Consider the following 6428-nt stretch of genomic DNA (forward strand, 5'->3'; position numbering starts at 1 on the left):
TGACTTCCACTCAGATTTCAGAAGAAGTCGTGGGATGCTAGGAAAAAATGTGTGAAAGGGACGGAGTCACTAAGAGGAGCTCATGAGGATGAAGTGCACAAAGCTTTGATCATGAAGCTGAAAGTGCATAGAAGACCCTGGGAAGTTGGAGATGCCAGGAAAGTAGAACATCTGCTGGGGAAAGCCACGAGTAGTGAGTAGAGCTGACCCATGGGAGAAACCATGAGCGATGCATTCAGCAAGGAATAGAGGGGCAGGTATTCCCAAGCCCTTTCAAGCTCACATCTCAACATAACCTACCCTGGGTGCTGGACACTAGGCTACATAATTTAATTTGTGCCCTGCTGGGTTTCTCTCCATTCCCATCTTCCTCTCTTTACAGTGCAGATGTTGACCCTGTGCTACAATGGTGGAATTAGATAACTTCTTCAGTTTTTACAAGTGTTTACAGTTAAGAGTATACTTTCAGTCTTAGAGGAGGTATTGAACGTTGACCATTCAGCATGGCTGGAATAGATGACTCTATCAACTCTTAGAGAAGGAGTTAATGTATTTTGCAGAATGAGATGGACATGAGCCTTGTAGGGGCCAGAAGTTAAATGTTATGTTATGAATCTTAAATTTCTCCCCCAAATCTCATGTGTTTGGAGGTGGGCCATCACGGAAAAAGTGGGTCACTAAGGGCATACCTTTAGGGGTGTATTGTTTTCTCTGGCTTCTCTCTTCTCTGTTTTTTGTCTGCCATGTAGTAAACAGCTTTATTCTGACTTGTTGTTTTGCCATGAAATTTTTTCCTTGGAGCCAGGTGAGCATGGACTGATTTCTGCTAAAGTTATCAAGTAATATAAACCTCACATCATTTGAGTTTTAAATATCAAGTACTTTGTTGTAGTGACAGGAAAGTAACTAATTCATCATAGCAGTACAGTACTATGAACCTTTTATTAGAATTATCTCACTCTTCTTTGTCTCAGCTTTTTTGACAAATTATATTCTCCCTGCAATGCAGCCTCACAGCCTTTGTTGTGTTGTCCTTAACAATCACCTAATAAATATTTAGTCAATAGAAATGAGATGTAAACACTGGACTTTTCAAATCTCTGCAAGTATGTGTCTTTTGAGAGCTGGAGGCTCTAGTGTATATATTCAATTTTCTGTCTTTTTAGTAGAATTACTTTTAGGTAAAACTTAAATGTAAGTATAGAACTATTTTATATCAAATATTATGGAGGATTTTAAAAAATTATACAGGCACAGTGACCTACTTTAAAATAGAAGAAATTGTGAACATTTATAAGAGAGAAATGTGGATTCTTAGATAGGAATGTGAGTTCTAAATTCAGAGTCATCTTTCTGAATCTTAGCCCTACATATTGAAGGTATGTGACCCAAGGCCAACTTTTGGGTAATGTGCTGGTTATTTGAAAATGTTACTATGACTTGACACCCTTGTATTTAGTTATTATGAAAAGTAAATGAAATGATGCATAAAACCAGTTTTCTTTTACTATTGAAATAATATTTCAACTTGCATGCTCAAAAAGAGTGAATCTCCTTTATAACATCGCATGCACACTCTGCTTTTCAAGATAATGTCACTCTGCCAGATAATTGTCATATGTGAAGTTTAAGGGATCAGTATCATGCACTCACATAGCTAAAGGTAATCATCTTTAGGGTTTGAACTGATTTGTGAAGCAAGCAGAAGTAGAAGAAATATGACACATAATAAAGTTCCCAAGTGACTATTAAGAATTTTGTCAGTTTTGAAGAAATAGGTGTTATATACCTTCGTAATTAAAGAATCAAAGATTTAGGCTGGAATGTTGTGGCTCTTTGTTTGAATATGCTTAGCTCTTTGAAAAATTTTGGCAGAAGCTGGGCCTCATCTCCCTGTTCTTGAATATATACATCTAGAAAGCTACTATAAAGAAACTATACAGATGTGCTACATACAATTAGCACTTGGAGAGTCAGCCTGAAAACTCATAATCTTGGGTGACTATTTCTGGATGTATCAAATTAGTTAAAAGGTTCAAGATCTTTGCTTCCGGTACCTTCTGCCAATGCTCTGTAAACATAGTGACTACTTTGCCTTGAAGTCACAATATTTCTGACACCCTTCTTGAAATCCCTTAGGTAAATACTGCTTTTCAACACCCTATATAATTAACAACAAAAATGAAGATTGCTGTTTTAAGAATGGTCCCTTGCTTGAAATAGTCACTAAGGAATAGGCAACCCTTTGCTTAGGACACAGATAAATTTGAAAAGTCCCACATGCTTCTCAGCATGAATGGAAAAACTGGATCCATAAGGAGAAATCCATTTCTGCAATTCAAGGAGTATATTGGGACAAAAGAGAAACAACCCAATTTAATACAATTGTAGGGAGAAAGAAATGTAAAATGTGTGTGTGTGTGTGTGTGTGTGTGTGTGTGTGTGTGTGTGTGTGATATGAAGGGGCATTTATTGCATACCATTTATTTAAAAATGTCTGTGTGCCTGCATGTATGCATGTGGTTATTGTTTCTGATCTGTAAGTTTCTGAATAATATTTCTACTAGTTTCAGTTCAGCAACCTTTGAAATTTGTTGAGAAAAACTAGGAACTATGCTGGAGGGTCAGAATGGTTGAATTCCCTTCATGCCTTCACTTGGGTAGCTAAGCTAGCTATCATAACCAAAGGTTTGGGTGTGCAGGGAAAGTTTTGACTGTAAAGAAATAAATCTCAGCAGTAAAAATAATCAAATGGGTTAACTGTGCTTCCACAGCATGTCCCCGCACATGCCCTCTACCCTGTTTCCACAGTACAATGTATCTCGTGGGCTTTCAAAGTCAGGCACAAAATCCTCGGTTTAGAACATAAGCAGTGACCATGATCATTACTGAAGCACTAACTGGCCAGCAATACCACGGTGCGTCTCTGGTTTTAATAGACACAATACTGATTTTATTTGGTCCGTCTACTTGGCTGTGCCAGTAGTTCTCAATCAGTAGTAAATTTGCTTGCTGCCTCTCCAAGAGACATCTGTCAATGTCTGAAGATTTTTTGATGGCAGCTGACATCTAGTGAAAGGAACCTTGGGATACTCTCCCACCACGTGGATATCAGCAGGGCCAGAGTTCAGAAACTGTGGGCTGGATTTTGAGTTGAGCACAATTTCAAGTAAAATTTTCAACAGTTATTAGTTATTAGTTAAATAAAAAGTTGATAAAGGAAAATAACAAACACACTGAAATTTTATTTTGAGCACAGTGAGTTTTTTGTCATGAAAAAATGTGGGCAGCTGGGGTGATAGTGTAAACCCATAATCCCAGTGCTCTGAGAGGCTTAGGCAGGAAGACTGAAGCTTTGATCCCACCCTGTACAACTTAGTGGCTTAATAAGATCATGTCTCCCCCCCCAAAAAAAAAAAAAAAAAAAGAAAAAAGAAAGAAAAGGGTCTGAGATATAGGTCAGTATGAAGGTCTGGAGTCTATCCTTAGTGTTAGAAAAAAAATGGGTACAAAATGTCTACTGGATTTGTTTATTTATCAAGAATTGAACTCAGGTCCTTACACTTGCGAGGCAGGTGGTAGAACCACTGAGCTATATCCCCAGCCCTACTGGATTCGATTTTAATTCTCTTCTGATAAATGAATTTTGCTAGTTGAAAAAGAATCAAATAACACTTTCTAGGGAATTCAAATTTAAAAAAGAAAAATTTAGTTTTTTGCATTTTAGTAGCTCAATTAGGAATAATCTATAATTTTCTAACTCCTGAGAAATGACTTTTAGTACTTTTGTTTCTTCACTAAGCAAGTGTGAAATTGAAATGGTTTTTTCCTATACAAGAGTACCATACTTTAAGCAAGTTTTATATAAGAAACCATGGATTTATGAATAGGATTAATCTGGACCAAATGTTTTCTCTAGAGGAATGTGTTAATAGACACAGTAGGGAGATACCTGAAAAATCTAATCGATGCCACATTTATACTTAGTTCAATCCACTTTTTCTTTGGGAAATATATAGATATTAATATAAAAATTAGAATAAGTACAGCTACTTCAGTAATTTTAATAAAATAATAGTTTTCAACAAATAATTATTTGAGGACACAATTAGTAAATAAAATCATTGAAGTTCAGGTCTTTAAATGTGTATGGTATCTGTTAAGTAGGTCTAAATGATGTCCCATCATGTTTATGTTATTAATTTACATTAATTTTGTCATTTTAAAGTGAAATACTCTTAAAATTAAGACATTTAGTTTTTATTAACCAAATAAAATTTTGGGGGTGCTAGCCCAAATGAACAGTTTTACACATTATGCAGCATTATGTCATGAGCGTGTAAAATACATGATGAAAATTTCAAGAAAAACTGGAGTCATCATTATATATAGTCCAACAAAAGGCCCTAGCAATTCCTTTAAAGATTTATGCAAAATTCATATTTTGTTCATTTATCTATTCTATGAGAGTTGTATAACTAATTCCCGTGAGATTTTAATGCTTGTAAAATACCTTTTAGTACCAAAATTCCCTAGATTATGTTGGAGTGTCTTTTAAATAAAATAAGCAAGGACCTTCCCTGAGCTTATTACCACAGAGGTGAAGATGGAGAAGAATCAACCATTTCTTCCTGATTCCTTGCATTTTCTCTGTGGAGTTACACCTTCAGTAGGTAGGTAGTCAACAAATGTGAGTTTAATTAGTGAAAATGACAATGAAGTTACATTTTTAAAGATGATCAAAAGTTGTCAAGGACAATGCTAACTCCATAAAAATGCAATTCCCTCTAAGTAATATATATGGCTTTGTCTATATACACACTGTATCTGTTCCTCATGCATTTTAATTCTTTCCAGTGATCAGGAAACCCTAAAACAACCTTTATGCGTACTGTAATATATTTAAATAGCTTTAATTGATTATTTAGTGTGAGACTGCATTCATGAAATAGGTGTGTGATGTGTAAATAAAACCTGTTAAGGTTGTGTTCAGATATCTCCCTGAAGCCTCATGCAGTCATAGGTGGAGCTTTTCAGAGGTGGCTGACTCTAGAGTGTGTGATGCTGGGATAAAGGATGTGATGATGGGATTGATTCACAGGGTGATGCTAAAATTAAGGTCCTCACCCTGTGTACGAGTGCTGTTGCCCTGAGTGTAGGAAACCTGGATAAGATATAAGGGACAGAAACAGGCCTTCCATGGTCACTGCTTGTTTATTGCTACTTCATTGCTTCCCTGCCTTCTCCCTGCCATGAACACATCTCCCCTGTGATGTCCTTCTGCCAAGCCACCCTGCCTAAGAGCCAACCAACTAGGAAATGAAATGTCTACAAACTGTGAGCTACAATAAACCCTTCCTCCTTTAACTTTGTGTGTCAGGTGTTTTATCTCAGTGATGAGAAAATACTTAAAACCAAAATATGAATTCATACACTGAATTTTAATTTTTTTTCAGCTTTAATTGAGTTTATTGGTACATTTTATGGATACAGTACAGTTACATTCATTGTTGGGATCTTGTACCTCTATGTGACAAGTCTTGCTTCTCATTTTTTCCCCTTGTCCTTGCCCTCCCTTTAATTTTTATTGTATTACTTTTTAAGCAAATAGAGTCAGTCCACTAACTTAAAAACCAACCAACCAAATAAACAGAAATCTAAAATAGTTCCAGGTGTTTTTAAATTTCCTAGTTACCATCCACCTTTTCTTCCTTCACATACATTCAGCAACTTGAGAAGTATCGAGTCTGTGGTTCCTTTCTGGACTCTCCCAATTCCACATATGAACATCAGCTGCAGCACAGTGGTCAGACTACCATGTACCTACTCTCTCTCTCTTGACGACAAGTTGCTTTTCTCTATGCAGGCTGTCAGACTACTCTGTTTACAGGATTGCCTGCAGCAGCTAATTATTGTCAACAACATAATGCTATATGGTACTGATGAGAGTAAATATGGTAATAGCCATGCACGTTCATCAGAGCTTCATCCTTAGAAAACTATTTCTGAAAGTAAGCAATTGATGATATTTGGAATACAAAGAGAGGGAGAGGAGGAAAATTTGATTACTAGGTTTTACAGATTTCAATTTGCTGAAAAAGTAAATCTCTAACATAATGACATGCAAAAATGTGGAAGAAAAGGCTTCATCCCTTCTTGGACAGCTGTTTACATTTTCTTCCATCTGGAGTACAAGTGAAAAGAATAAAATTTTGTTTGATTGAAGCAACCTAGGTCAGGGAATTAAAAATGCAACACAGTTTCCCTAAAGCAGAATGGCCCACAAACTGATTTTGCTTAAGCCAACACTAATTCTTATTCTCCCCCAAAGCAATCAGTATTCTGGACATTGAAGAAGATGGAGATTTTTCTTGCACTCCTTTTCTGTTTCCCAAACTCCAATGTTCATTGTTTCTAACTTATGGTGC

Source organism: Fukomys damarensis, unplaced genomic scaffold, assembly GCF_012274545.1.
Source record: "Fukomys damarensis isolate Sample0158 unplaced genomic scaffold, DMR_v1.0_HiC HiC_scaffold_28, whole genome shotgun sequence".
In the NCBI taxonomy this organism is placed as follows: domain Eukaryota; kingdom Metazoa; phylum Chordata; class Mammalia; order Rodentia; family Bathyergidae; genus Fukomys; species Fukomys damarensis.